Genomic DNA, 15540 nt, shown 5'->3' with positions numbered 1-15540 from the left:
TCTCCACTTCTTCAAAAACAAGGCACGCCAAATCCACCCTAGCTTCAGCAGGTAGATGAGAGGCTAAGAAAAACTGGTTTTCTTGAGCAGGATTAGCTTGAGGTGCTTCTGAGATAATCTGTCTGCCTTTCAGGCACTGTCTAAATACTCAGAGGCACCCATTTGTCATCACTGCTGCATTATCCCTGCCAAATGCATCGTCCTTGCATGATGGAGCTACCTGACCTGCAGGGTAGGAGTTTGCATGCCTCCTACCTTGCATGTGCTACCTCCTGGGGAGGAAAAACACGGTTTGTGGTCTGTCTGTGACCAGCTGAACAGCAAGACTGCTCAGATATTGCAGGGAGACACATTGCTGAACTCTGATCACTCTGTCCCAATGGCCTAGAATGGCACAAGCTGGGTTTCAGGAATGTGGACAGTAGATCCAAAAAATGACAATTCAGCAGGGCTGAAGGAGCAGTTTCAGTTTCTTGAGGCAGATAGGAGGGGTACAAACACCACCTGGACAGTTATCAATGTCCTGTTAAGAGCAACAGGATGGCAAGGCAGCCTAGGAAAACTAATAAAAACACAAGTCCTGCTTCTACGTGTACCAAATTTTCTTAGGCTCAAAGGGTTTCTCTAAGATTTGAACAAATAATAGGATCAGAGGGTTTTGAGACGCTCCCATCGACTCACATAAGGAGCTTGATTCAGCCCCCAGTGCAGTCAGTAAGTTTTTTAAAAAGAAATCTCCAACTTAAATCCAGCTATTGTGATTTACACCAGCTGAGGATCTCTCACCCTGCCTGCAATGGGAACATGACCAGGCTGCCTGCCAGCACTTCTGGCTTTGCTGCAGTAGGAGTGACGTTCAGGTATGCGTGACCACTCACCATCAGATTTCTTTACAATGACAAGCTTTGAAGTCAGAGCACTTTGCTCTCCTTCCACAAACCATTTTCACTCAAAACAATAACTATTTAAATGGGAGCCTCACCAAAGCCATTTCAGATTTTTTTTTTTTTTTTTTTTTACTTCTTTGGCAGTGGTAAAATATAGTTAAATCACAAAAAAGAGACACCTGCATCATAGGCTGGATATCCCAGCACTAAACTACTTCCATTTACTTTCAGTGCTGGGAGAGAAGACACCAGTGGCTTCACCCAATGTTACACTGAAACCTAGAATAAAATTGAGCTAATTACTCTCATTGCTGAAAATCTTGTTACCCTCCTCCCTACAAAACCCACTAAAAGTTGTCTTTTCATAGCCAGCGGGGCTGCTAGAGGCTTGAATGTGATTTGTGGACCTCATCCTGCCTATTCAGAGCAAAAGATAACACCTGCGGGAAGCAGGCAAAAGGTTAAAACCTGGTACCTCTGTGTTTTCCTAAGTGCAGAGCTTGGCACCAGAACAGAGCCTGGGAACAATGGCAGGAGCATTGTGCCTGTTTTCTTTTCCCTTAAAGTAACATTTTTGCTGCAGTGTCATCTTTCTGCTCAGCCAAGCAGGCGCTCTGGGTCAAATCAGCTGCGTGAGCCGTCAGCAGATTTTTCTGGCCCTCTCAAAAGATCTTCAGGCATTGTCCTAAGAAGCCAAATCGGTGAGAAAACAGGAAAAAAAAAATAAAAAAAAAAAAAAGAAAAGTGGACAGACTGCCCACACGTTTTACCGGTCAGGCGCTCGCATGACTGTGAAATAATCAGCATTCTTTTGGTGAAATGCAGCAGCTTTAAACCAGCAATCTGGCTTCGCTCTCTGGAAAACAGTGTGCTTTCTGGAAAAAGCTAAACCCAGGGTATTACAGCCTGACAGCTTCAAAATTCCTCAGACCTCCCGCAGGAATCGCTCACAAAAGAGCAGGCTGGATGTCATCCACCCATCCCAGGGCTGGATGTCAGGGAAACAGACCCTCTGATGGAAAACCCTAAGGGAAGGCATAACTTCCACTTACACCATCTTTTATGTTTTGGCTAAGTGGCTTGTTTACAGTTGTTGGATTTAGGCGAGGAAGGCTTCACCTCTCCTTACAGTTTCTGTAATGCAGCTTTGGGGCCTGCTGGGTCACTTCCCAAACAGAGAAAATAGGAGAGATTTTCCTAGAGTTCTTTCACACATTTTGGCAGGGATCCTGCAGCAGCCACGGACACAAACAGCACAGAGGACAGTCCCACTTTCACAGCCCTTTGCACAAACCATACCCATTTCTGGGAGGCACCATGCACCAACTCTGCAGACAGACAAGAGGCACTGAACAAAATTCATCCCTACTTGCCAGGATTTCCATAAATCATTAAAAAAAGGACCAGCATTTTTAATCTGAAGCAGCATTTTTAAAAATAAATAGCATTTTTTTAAAAAAAAATTTCTATACAAAATTTCTTCAAGGGCTATTGCTATCCCAAACAAAAGAAACTGAGGACTTACACATGGCACTTCCACATATAACAGCTACCACAGATCCCTGTGGTTGTGGTGAGAATCAACAGATTGCTTAAATTGATGAAGACAAAAGTTTAATTGCTCATAATTTTGCCACACAGAACCATTTGGGCTCAGACTTTCCAATGCCTGGGATATATAACTCCATTCTTATGAGAGAAAAATAGGAGACCATCTAATTAGAAATTCTATGATTTGGCATATTCACACATGAGCTGAATTAAGGCAGAAAAGGGCATCTTCAATTCTCTGTTTTGCAGCCTTACTAAATTGTTCAATTTAATTTTATGTATTTGTAAATTTATTTAATTTGGTAATGTGATGGTAAGTGAATGCTAATTCCTGGTACTTGGCGAGCAGAGGACTCAATCATTGTTGTGCATTAAGTAACAGAATATGGCCTTAATTTCTGTTTGTATGGTACTAGAGGAGTAGCCCTCAAGCTTCCCTGCTGCCTCTTCTCATGTGAACTTCCTGCAGCCTGGACTACAGTGAAAGCCAGATAAAATCATTTCTAAAATGGGACGGAGGCCTGAAATGCAAATCAGGGGAAGAAGTCATCAGAAAAGGGGTCTTCATACAGATTTGGTAGGTTATCAGGTCTTTACCTGCCTGGTAATCAATCCTGGTGCCTGATCAGCTCCAGGGGATGGACCCAGGAGGAGCACAAAGGCTCTTTATTCCCTCTGCTCATGTTGTGACTCTGCTGTAAAGCCTGGTTCTCTGGGAAGGGCAAGGTGGAGCTGGACATGGGGCCTATCAGGTGACGTTAATGTTCAGTCAAGATATGGACCTTGTGTTTGAATGAGACAGACAGTCTTTGAAGAACATAATCTGTGTTGCCAACAATGGCTGGAGTGAAAGGAGCTCGCTCTGGTTACCTCAGAGGATGGACTGGTAAAGCAAAGTTGGATTCTTATCAAGATGTTGGGTTTGGGTTTTTTTAATCATTGATTCATATGGTAATGGCTGTGAATACACAATGCAAGGTCTTCAAAGGGAGGAAACGTAAGAAGGGTATAGTTTCACCCAGTTCACATTAAGGTTCCACACTTTTGTCCTGTGTGATTTTTTTTTAAATACATAAACCCTGCTATCCTTGCAGGGACAAATTCTATCCATGTATTTTCAGATTCCCTCCAATTCCAGTTGGATCCAGGCTCAGCAGCAGCAGTGAGAAGCAGCAGCTCTCCTGGGGTGCTGTGTTTCTCAGATTGACCTTAGCTCTGTTTACCCTTGCTTCCAAAGTTTGGGCCAACATCTGCTAAATAAGCTGCTGAGTGCTGGGGCGATGGGGACAGGGAGGGGGGTTAAAAACAAATGGGATTGTGCTGAAATGAGAGAGGAGTGAGAGGAGCTCTAGAGAGATTGTTGTGGGTCAGCACACAGAGGCAAATCCCTTTGAATCAATAGAAAACCATCTTCTGACATCTCTGACCCAGTTTTCAAGCATGCAGAACATAGCTATCCAAAGTTCATGTTTCCAGTTCCGATTGAAGCACTCTCCTAATACCCAGACAAGCCACACTGCTCTTTCTTCTGTTTCATCTCCATTTCCAGCACACTGGAAATACCCATGCAGCCAGTAGTGGCTTCACCCATACAGATTGGTTAAGGAGGGCAGTAGCTTATATTCAAGACAGCAGAATCTCTTTTCTCTTCCACCAAAATTCAATTTAATCATCCCAAGCATCATGGGAAGCATGGGGGATAGAAAGATGTTTTCAAAGCTGATGGTGTGTTCACTCCAACACATCACAGTTTAGACCCTCACTACCACCAATCACAGCATTTCACAATCACAGCTCCTCCCTGATACAAGAGGTGTCTGACTATGTCACTCAGGACTCTAGGTCTGTGCAGTGGCCTGCACAACATCATTGGAACAGGCTGCCCAGGGAAGTGCTGGAATCACCATCCCTGGAAGTGTCCAAAAGGCACGTGGATGTGAGGACGTGGCTTAGTGGTGAACACAGCATGGGTGAACAGCTGGACCCAGTGATCCTGGAGGTCTTTTACATCCATAACAATTCTATGGTTCTATCCTGTGCTTGTGCTTCCTTAGGCTTTTGGCAAGGGCACACTAAACAAAGTTCATCCCTCCTGGCAAGTGTGAGGACACTCAGCAGGGATCAGATATGTAGGTATTGTCTCACATCTACAGCCTTCCCAATCTGAAGATCCCTCCAGCTAGGCCACCATCCAGGCACTAATCCTCCCCTTATTTACCAGCAAAGTGCTCCTTAAATAACTATATCCTCAGGATTCAGCATATGCCTTTAAAGCATCAGGATTAACATCCCTTAAAAAAGAAAAACTGGGTAATATGAGAGCAGATATTCCCATTATCAACATATCTACATATTTTTTAATCCCAACCAGCATCTGGTCCTGGTATTATCTCATGGCAGTATGTTCTAGAGCTTATCTGGAATAACTTTGCTTTTCAGCACCTTCAAAGTTCCCTGAATATTTCCTTGTTTGTCTGTCAGGCTGCTTTTGGCTTTCTGGACAGCTCTGTTCATACTCAAAGCATCCAAGAAACAGATTCCAGCTCCTCTAAGACACTGAAAAGAAAAAGAAGGCAAATGAGGCTCTCCTGGATGGAAAGCTATTCCATACACAGCATTAGTGAAATCAGCACAGTGTCATCTGAGGTGAGCACAAGACCAAGAAAACAATCTCAGTACCTTACAGGCGTCTATAGCAGATCTTGAAACCCTGAGAAATCCAAGGTGGCTAATTAGCCAAGAAAATTGGGTAAAATGCAACATTTCTTAATCAAAGATGCCAGCTAACCATGAATCTGCTTTTGAAATGAAAACTAATTTTCTACACCTTAGAAGGTGGTGCTGAGTTTGAACAAAGCACCATTGGCTCCAGCCAGTCACACAGAGAAACTGGGTGGAACTCATCTTGTCTGAAAGAACCTCACTGAGACATGCTGGGAATTATCAGTGAGCATGGAGAGATGGGGACCAGTAAAGTGAACTGGTCAGTCCCTGGGCAGGAATCCACCCAATATCAAGAAAAAATATCAACCTCTAGGAACCTTCCCTAGCAGAGTTCTTCCAAAAGGATCCACAGGGTAAAACTTGCTAAGGGAAATCACTAACACTTTTGGCAGAGCATAACACAGTTTTTAGAAGCTGGAATGCTCTGTCTCAGAGTCTCCAACCACCCATTCACCACTCCAGGCACAGAGCTGGATGCCACAACTCTGGCTGATTAGAGGTAACCTGCCATTTTCCACTGGAAGCATTTATATGAAGCATCATTATTCTTGTTTTACACCTGGGAAACTCACCCACATGCTGGTGATGGCAAAGACAAAAGGGACTTCTCTCAGATCAGTCAGGAAAGTGACTGATCAAAGATTTAAATGATGGTTTGTTAAGTGCCAGATGAGAACAGGAACCATCAGTCTTTCTCTCCCCATGGTTGCACCCTTAAATTCCTCTACTGGAACAGATCTCACGTGCATCCATCCTACATTGGGACATTTAAGGGTTAAATAGGGATAACAAAGCATTTTCTCTGCTTGTGGTATAACATTCAAAATCTATTACAAATAAAAATTACAAAGGAAGCTCTACTGATAAATGTCACAGTGAGAACTCCCTGAACTACATTTGTAGTCAAAAACAGCAAAATAGCAATCTAAGTCTGTTCAGTTCACCTTTAAAACAAGAAAACTAGAAAAAGGAGGGAGTTGAAATCTGTGTCACTTGATAGCTCCTGGCAAACTCTTCCTGGCTTTATGGTTATGCTTCTAAATCCTCTCAATTTAATGGTGTAGGTTTCCCTATTTTTAGATCACAAATTAAGGCAGCTCTGCTTTTTCCCCTGCAATATTTTCTAACCAGACCACGATTATTAAACTTAGCAGGCAAAGAAGCAATAGCGCCCTTTAAATAAAAAAAAAACAAAAAACCAAACCACTGTACAAGCAGAATAACCACATGGCTGGAGAAAGAAAATCACTCCCAGGGGCTGACAGACCTCTTGAGTTTCCACTTCAGTGGCCCAGGAGGCAGCTCTGCTGCTGGGACTCCCGAGGTCCCGGAGGTGCCAGGACCTTTGGCGACCGACGGAGGAGCTGCCTTGGCACAAGGCTCCCCTCCAGCACAGGTCACCCACAGGTCTGCGCTGAGTGTCAGCCCACAACACTTGGGCTGGACTGTGACCAAGGAGCCCCCAGTTTAATGCAATCCTCAGGGTGAATTTGGCACCTTGCTGCCCCTCATCTCTGCCCGGCTGCAGTGGGGCTGGGGGTGTCTGCACGGGAGGGCACGCTGTCCTCCAGATTGTTTTGAAACAACAAGAAAAAAGCTTATCATAATCCTCCTGGCAATTACAGCCTGGCTGGCTGCAAAGTGCAATGCATTTATCAAAACCTCCTTTGAAGGCGCTGAGGGAAGTGAATTTGAAGCTGTTGGGGACTGCAGGAGTAAGAGAGCCCAGCTGCTCCCGGGGAGCCTGAACTGAGGCGAGGGGGCAGAGGGAGGAGGGAGAATTTCCCTCTCTGGGACATGCACGTTTCCCATCAGCCTGTGTGGATATTTCAGGATAAATAACACGTTATCTCTCGCCGTGTGTCTCTCGAAAGCTCCGCCGATTACAGCTGGCACGCTTAGGGGGCTCTTCCTGCAAACTCTGCCAAAAAATTAACACTCCTGGAGCCATAAATCATCCCAAACCAGGCTTCTTCTGCTCTCTTCCCCACCAATGTGAGAAAAACCCAAACCCCTCACAAAAAAAAAAAAGAGAGAGAGAAAGTTGCCAGTTTCATGAATGTCAGGAGGACAAAACTGGCAGCTTTTGCCATTTTTAAAACATGCATCAGCATGAGCTTCCCAGAGGCAACTCATACACAGCAATATGTTGAAGGGACTCATCTGCCCTTGCCATACACTGAGGCTCTGGTACAGTAGCGTGAGGCAGGATTAAAACAAGGTAGTCTTGTAAAAACCATCAAAAGTAACAGGCTGGAGCACAGTTGCCAGAACCTCTTCTAGCACAGACTGGGTGCTGGCATCTGATTAAATTCTCTAAACCCCTTTATTTTCCAACCTGGTGCCCGCTGCTCTCTCTACAGCCCTACAGACCTCTGGACATGCTTTTCCCTCTCCCTGCTATTCACAATTACAAGTCTCCTTACAGGGCAGGAGGAGGAAAATTGCTCATGATGCTCTCTCTTCTCATCTGCTTCTCTCTGTCCACTGCAGGCATCCAAACCTTGGCCACAGGACATCCTCCTTCTCTTGGAGCAAGATGATGTTCCCACTGAGCACAGACCATACCCCTGGGTTTTTATGCTGTAATGTAAGTGCTGTCCCTCCAGCAGGCAGGGAGGTGGATCAGGACACCAAACCTCCCCTGCCTTAGGGGAAGGAGCTGTGTCCAGCCCATGGGGCAGCCACCCAAAACTGCTACAGCTCTTTGCAGAAGCTTTTTGGCACACGCAAGCCCTCAGCACAAAAAAACAAAAGGGGTATCAGAATAGGGAGTGAAAGCCATGGGAGAATGGGAATAAGCAGATGGGACGGTAAAGATGTATTAAAGATTAATTAATTTGCCCCGAGCAAACTGTCTGCACAGAGCAGCACCCCTGTGTCATCTCCCTGCATCTCCACATCCCCTTCCAAAACAGCTTTTCTCTTCTGCAAGGCTTTGTTCATACAAAACCACTGAACAGTCGTTGCCTTGAGTATTATTTTAATCATTCCCAAATGCCTTTCCTTCGGAGGATTCCTGCAGAGATCCCAAGCTGGGTTCTCCACCAGAGTAAATCAGCCCAGCTACTGTAGCTGGGCTGCTGATTTAACATCTCCTAGGGACCCACCCTCCTCCCAGCCAGCTCCACTCCCTCTGCTCACCCTGCACAAGCCTCGTCTCAAAAGCTCCCGGCAAAACCTTGCTCTGCATCCTCCCCTACACAGGGCTATTCGTGGGATTTAAGGAATGTGGTCAATATATTGCAATGAAAAGGGGCACTGTACCGAATTTATAGATGGGAACATTGCAGGGATGAGAGCCTGGGTGTAGTGGCCTTCCATCTGTGACAATGTTACGGGGGTGACAACAGCAAAAACACTTTGATCAATCCCGGAGTACAAACGCAGGTTTATATCCTTGCCATCTGGCAGAGTATCATGTTAAGAGCTGAGCAGACAACAGTGGCTGCTGCTACACAGTGTACCATATACCAGTAAAAGCTGAATGGATCTGCAATAGAGCACACTTTAGAAATAGCTGTGAAAGGAAAATCTAGGCCACTAAGTGCTGTTAGAAACAATGTCCTTATATTTTTTCTCTTTCCCTTGCTATTCTCCTCTCTCTTGCTTCTGCTCTTGGGATTCCTCTTCCCTCCCTTTTCCCAGCACTGGTGGCTGCACAGAAAGCTATCAAGTGAAATGCTGAACCTAAACTAAAGGTTGTGTTCATTTAACAAGCATTAAGTATGGGTCAGGAGGGGCAGAGTGGCAGCTGCCCTCACAGCTGAGGCCATTCCCCCTCCACAAATGAAGGAGGCAAATGTGTGAAGCGCAGCATCCCCACGAACAGAGGAGGTGGCTGCAATCTCTTCTTTCCTGCTTCTTCCTCCCCTACTCAGCATGAAGGCAGACCCACATTGACCCAGAGACCCATGGATAAAACCTGGGACTAGTGTAATCATTGTCTTTTGCACTTCTGCAGAGCTTCCTCAGCACAAGACGCTTCAGTCGTTCCCTGAGCCTTGCCCAAAGCAGCTACAAACTCCCAGCTATGACAATCCACCACTGCTCAGTGGTGAACATCCTCTGCAAACATCTCAAATGCAGATGTCTCAGCTCAAATGCCTTTTCCTAGAAACTAAGTGGACACTTCACTGCACTTCTCACATGCCAAAAGCTCAGACACATGCATCTGATGGGCATCAGGAGGAGCAAAACCTTCTTTCACTCACGAGTTCACCAGAGCTGAAGGATATCTGCCCAAGTTAGTAGCAAAGGCAGCAAGAGATTGGTTCCCAAAAGTTGGTTTCAACAACAAGACCACCACTCCTGCATTATTTAACCTCACAGGCCATAAACCTCAACCCAAAACATCATTCTTCACACCAAGCTGTACAAAATATCTCAGACACCAAATCATCACACAGAACTGCCAAGGGGGACTCTGCAGTGACACGCTGGAGAAAACACCGTGGACAATGGCACATCTTCCATGGGACCCCATGGGATCTCTTCTCTGTTTTGGTATGCACTTCCCATTAAATGAGTAAGAATATTAACCAGCAATTAGACAGAAGAAAAATTTAGCCTGCCAGTCAGGTCTCATTGTTACTAAGCTTTCCTATCAGGAAATAGAAGGGTCTCAGAAGGGAAGCAATGGAAATGATCACTCAAAACAACTGAACAGGCTGCTAGACTAGACACTACAGGCAGCAGTCCTGACCTGGCAGGAAAACCCAATAGCCCTATTCTTCCTCTTTGGCATCTGTGATCCTACAATTGCTCAGTCATTTCAATAAATCCTTCAGCTCCTCTGTCTGGTTTCATCATTTTATGGGCTCAATTCTCAAAAGAACTCACTGCCCATCATTCAGGCCAGCTTTTCATCTTCAGCTGCAACTGTGATCTTCCCAAGTGTGCTCAGCACCCAAAAGCCATCTTTGCAAAGTCCCAGGGGCAGGCATTACCTTGCCAAGACCCTGAAGCACTGAGTGCCTATTCCATGGCTGCCTAACTCTTCAACAGGAAGAAATGTCTGCATGATGCTCTTATGGATGTTCACACTGTCAAAAGGGCTAGATACTATTTTCCCAAAGTAACTTGACCCATTTAAAGAACTTCTCCAGGGAAGCCAGTTGAATATCTCTGACATCTGCACTACCACAGACACTCTAGTATTAACCATTCCCTTTATCTCACTATATTTTTGCTGATAGCTGAACTATGCAGTGCAGTGGTTCTGGCATCCCAGCAATGGCTAGTTATCAGGAGCAAGAAAGCACGAGGTCTGGGAACTCACTGAAAACATTCAGAGGCGATACATGAGGGACTGGGAGAGATTAGACAGGGCTTGCTGGGGCTCCAGGAATTCCTGCAATTCAGGGGTTACGTGGCAAGATTTCTTTTTTGCATGGGACAGCAGTAAGAAGCAAGACAGAATTTCCATTTCTCTTTAAAGCTGTTTTCCCAAAACCGTCACACATATACAGCTTCCCCTGGTTTTTCTCCACTGTTTGAACCAGATGGGGTACCCAGGGCAAGTCCCTGGATTAACAACCCTCATGTACACTGGAGAGGCTCAACCAGGCTCTCGTTTCACCGGGAGCTAAAAACTTTGGAGCCTGACTGACAACATCCACAGCTGCCTGCCTGGCAATTCACCACTTAGAAAGGGCTAATTAGTATGAGGTAATTAGTTTCAGGCAAAGAATGTTTGAAAAATAATCTGTGTAAGGTCAGCCATCCCACGTTTTGTTCAACATACTTTTTTCTTCTCTGCTGCTGAAAGAGATCCCAGAAAGATGATGTAAGACACCTAAACCAGGCAGATGCTGGAGATTCAGAGAATCAAGTGTTAAACATACTAAAATGCCTAAAGATGCAACTTCAACCCTAAAGGCTTCTGATGTAACAGGCATATAAAATGTGAAAGTTTCATGGATGATGCTAATTATCCTGAAAGCTAATCTCCCTTTCCCATACGCCTCCACACCTAGGTTCTTGCTTTTCCAGGGGAAAAAAACAAGGCAACACAGAAGTGATCCAGCAGAAGACAGAAGTGCTGACAGCAAGGTCTGGCCAGAGTTGTGGCTGAATTCATTTGCCACTGGGCTCCTGCCCGGTCATGGGGCAGCTGTGAAAACAAGGCCATTGGGAAAGCACCACGTGAAGCCAGAGTGGAAATGCCAACACAACCCCAAAGCAACAGCAGCCAACCTCAACCACAGACACCACAGTGGCAGCTTTCTTGCATTGTTGTTGTTTTTCCCTAAAATAGCCTGTAAGATAAACAGAGCCAGTGATTAGCTAAGTGCCATCCTCTCTCATATGTGCTTGGCCATTATCTGCTCCTGACACTTAACATCTAATTGCAGAGCAACACCCCAGCAGGACAGCCTGTCCCAAGAGGGACTGAATGGACTGACTGGAGACTTAAAAAAAATGAAGGGAAAATAAAGCTTGTTGGCATATCCAAGAAATGAAAAGGTTGTACTCCAGCAGGGTTAGCATGTCAGAATGGGGATTTCAACAGCAACAGCGCTGGAGAGGTTGGCTACCTCTCAGAAGCACACCCAGATTCCAAACTTGGGTCTGGTAAGGTTTCCCAGCCACAAAAATAGCCACATGCTCCCTGTCAACAAGACCTGGGCTCTTCCCTCTTTCCTTCCTGTTTATAACACATCTTCTCAAGGATGTCAGCAGAATCAGCAGCTCTCTGTGCTCCAGAGACAGCGCCTGTCTCACCAAGTGAAAAATCTCCACAGGAAAAAAAAACAACAGGGTGAGGTAGAATTATCACTCTTTTGCCATCTTTTTTTTTTAAAAAAAAAAGTCGTTCATTTCAATGATCCTGTTTGCCAAGCAAGCATATGAATAACCTGATCAGCACAGTGGAAGAGCAACATACCAGCCCTGTGGGCTCTGGGACTGACAAAAGCCATCCCTGCCCTGAATGCAGGACTGAGTCCCCCATAAACATGACACTGTTTAAGTGTTTGTTGAAAACAGAAAGGTATCATATTTGAGAACTTCATGTTTCCCATGCTGGAGAGAGAAAAATATTTGGGCAGGGACAGCAAAGGGAAGGCTGTGTGTCTCCACAAGCACCACAAGGAATGCACAAGCACACGCAGCACCAGCTAGGGACAAATATGTAGCCCCCTTTGTCTCTTTTTTCTCTCAGTTTACTCTTATTTCAACTTTTTCCCAGGAAGAAAGTTATAGTTTATCACCCATCCAAGATGCAGGGTCAAGTGTCTCTCACTCTTCCTCTTCTAAAAGGGAGAATACATTTCATTCCAGATAAGAGATTTGATCATGGGGATCCATATCCTGAGCCAGCAACCTGAACTCAAGATGAGGAGCACCTCACTGTCCTACTCTTCCTGTGTCTTGGCCTTTTTGGAGACATCCCTATTTACGTTTTCTTCTTACACAAGTATGTTGGTCTCAATAAAAGTACCCAAACAATTTCAGGAAATCTTCATTTCCCAAGAAATATTTCCATCAACTCTCGTGGTAACTTAACTTTCCCTAAGTATGCACAATGTGAGCCCAGCTGCAATGAGTGTGTTGTGTAAACCTGGTGAGACTGCTGAAGTCAGCAGATGTGGTGTGGGTTTGCAGTGCTCTCTTGGAATGAAGAACTTTGCCTTCCATTTATCACAAACTTCCTTGCTAAAGAAACACTCTTAAAATGGCATTCACATTTTCAGTAAATGCTGTAGAAAAAGAAACAGAAAAGACCATCAATTACCAGGAGAAAAAAAAAAAAAAACTCCCTATGCATTGGCAAAAAAAAAGCCTATAAGCCAAGTTTTGCTGTTACATTGACACAAAGTTGGACTCATCCTGATCTTGTCTTTAACATGACTGCACAGTCACTTTAATTTAAACAGGCAGCACAAAGCTGTTCTCATGCAAATAATATACAAATCTGCCATGATTTGGTAATACTTAGCTTAATTTGACAGCTATTCATACCATCAGACAAGTATTGATTATAAATAAAGAATGAGAAACTTGTGTTTAAATCCTAAGCAATTAATAACTAAAGACAGACAGAGGCAGATGAAATCTGTCAGAACATGGAAAGGATCCACTAATTGCATTGCACATAAGTTGCAAAAGTAGACAGCTTTTACTGCTTTTCAGAAAGACAGACTTACAAGAGAGGTTAAAATGATGATGCTTATCTGTGGCTGCAGCTCCCCCCTGAACAGGACGATGCCACATCTGCCAGGCACCTTTCAGGTGTCCTATCCCAGCTCCTCTGTTCCACAAGGGAAGTGGGACATGATCAGCATCCCCCTCATACTCAGATTTTCATCCTGTTAGTCAGGTGACTTCCCTATTGAATTAACTTCCTTTTCTTTAATGTCTCTAAGGCTGAGCTTTCCAACATAAGTCCCATTCATATTTAATCTCTACCTCTATTTAACTTGTCAAGGCTCTAATAAATAAGGACAGCACTCTTGGCTGAAGGCTTTCCTCCGATCTGCTTGGTCCAAACAGGCCCAAAGAAGAGGATATAAACCCCACAGTTCACATCTGGGAGGATGCAGCCAGCAGCAGGGCATGGAGGCACCCCAGCTACACATCACACCCACCACAGAGCCATGGAATCTGAGGGTGGAAAAGACTTCTGAGATCATCCAGTCCAACCCAAGACCCAATATCAGCATGGCACCACATCCAGTCTCTCCCAACACCTCCAGGGATGGGGACTCCACCACTGCACCCCTTCAGACTGAGACAGCAGGCTCCAGCTCCCACCTTAGCCTTGCTTGAAGGTCACAGCTAAGCCCTGAGAGAAGGAAGAGAACAGTCACATGGTGAAAATGGCCACTACACAGGTTAAGTAAAAGCAGTTTTGAGGACTGCAGGAGGCTGGGATGCTGGGTTCACTACAGTCTCCTCTTGCCTTGGAAAGAGACCACTTTAGAGAGTCACTCCACTTGTTCTTTTCAGGAGCAGGAACTGACCCCACTCTTTTGGCCCTCTTGGAGCTGCTTTGCCTCTGAGGCCTAATTCATTAGTGCAACTTATGCTGGCAGAAATCCCATAAACACCAATTAAATAAAAGTGGCACGTGACAGGACAAGAACTGACCCTGGCCAGAAACACCATAAAGAAAAGCTCCAACTGCAGTGGTTGAGAAATCTGGCTTTTATTTGACCACACTTTCATCTCTTTTTTCCCCCGAAACCCTTGGTGTCCTCACTGCTCGCAGCTCAAGAGCTGGACCCCGGTCACCAGGACCTTCCCCCATCTCTCCTCTGTCACATCCTGCCACAGGCCCCCACTCCTGCCATCCCCACACACTCAGGGCACATCAGCCCTTCCCACCTTGTGTGCTCCATCTGCCATGTCACACCCTGCCCAGCCCACCACCAGCCCAGCCCCTCGCACACTGCAGCAGTCCAGATCACTCACTCACTGACAGAACAAAGAACAAGCCCTTCTCTGCCTCAGCTGCCGGTTTTTCCCCCCCAAACCTCCACAGCAGTAGACATTTATCTGAAAAAAAGTCACCTTTGAAGCCAAAACCCATCTGGGGGCTGGATGCTGGGAAGAGGGGCCCTTTTCTGTCCGTGCTGTCCAGACGCTCCGGCAAGCAGCGCTATCTCAGCTTGGCTCCCTGCTCAGCCCCAGGAAAACGTGGCTCCCCTCTTGACTTGCTATTTAAAACCTGTCCCAAGACTGGCGCACGGCGGTTTCAGATTAACGAGCTGGAGCCATCGGGGGCGGGCAGTGTCCCTGTCCCCTGCCCAGTGCCAGGTGCCCCCACAGCAGAGCTCCTGCCTCCTCTGTGTCACACCAGCCCATTTAGTTACTGCTGGCTTTGACTTTCTGTTTAATTTAAGGAGGATCATTCCCTAAAACCCATCAGAAGCTCCAGCTGCAGGGGAGTGGAGGCTCAGTCGGATACAGTGCATAAATTTAAGGGTTTACTGCATTTACACATCCCCTCTCAGCACACTTTACCAGAATAGCTCTTTATCTGCAGACATGGCTCGTTGACCCAGGCTGAATGTGGAGCCTGTACCAGGGTGAACAGCAGAACTGAAACCACTTGGCTCCCTGAGTTGAGTCCCTCCTCCCAGCCTGCTCCCTCTCAAGAGCTCACAGCTGCCCAGCCCGCTGCTCCGGGCACTGAAAGCCTCCTCCATCAGGGGCTGGCACCAGATGGGTGTTTTGTTTCACATACCATCTCAGAGATTTTGAAATATGGACCAAAGTGAAACAGCATCAACACCTGAAGTGTGGAAACTGTCTTACAAGGAAAATCTTATTTTCCTTTAGAAAACAATGGACGTGTTGGAGCGAGTCCAGAGGAGGCCCCAAAGATGATCTGGAGCATCTCTGCTATGGGGACAGGCTGACAGCTGGGGAT

General features: G+C 45.8%; 1 protein-coding gene and 1 long non-coding RNA gene across 7 annotated transcripts in view; both read right to left on the bottom strand.

The window, feature by feature from the left end:
* FGFRL1 (fibroblast growth factor receptor like 1) overlaps positions 1 to 15540 on the bottom strand; it is a 168191-nt gene that overhangs the window by 116996 nt on the left and 35655 nt on the right. The window contains exons 1-2 of one of the 6 annotated variants that reach the window (XM_086888656.1): positions 14679 to 14813; positions 13920 to 13950 (exon numbers count right to left, since the gene is read on the bottom strand). The exons of 4 other annotated variants lie outside the window; for them this stretch is intronic. The gene's annotated coding sequence lies outside the window, so the exon portion shown is untranslated. Of the gene's footprint in view, positions 1 to 13919; positions 13951 to 14678; positions 14814 to 15540 lie in introns of those variants that run through there. One more of the 6 variants, XM_086888657.1, reaches the window with a different exon arrangement.
* On the bottom strand, positions 2485 to 5950 carry LOC111928294 (uncharacterized). Its single transcript, XR_002864011.2, has 2 exons — positions 5735 to 5950; positions 2485 to 4994 (listed from the first exon to the last, which is right to left on the bottom strand). It is a non-coding gene; the product is annotated as an uncharacterized LOC111928294 (long non-coding RNA).

Source organism: Cyanistes caeruleus, chromosome 5 (genome assembly GCF_971803275.1).
Source record: "Cyanistes caeruleus chromosome 5, bCyaCae1.hap1.1, whole genome shotgun sequence".
NCBI lineage: Eukaryota > Metazoa > Chordata > Aves > Passeriformes > Paridae > Cyanistes > Cyanistes caeruleus.
This window is presented reverse-complemented; position numbering and strand designations above follow the sequence as displayed.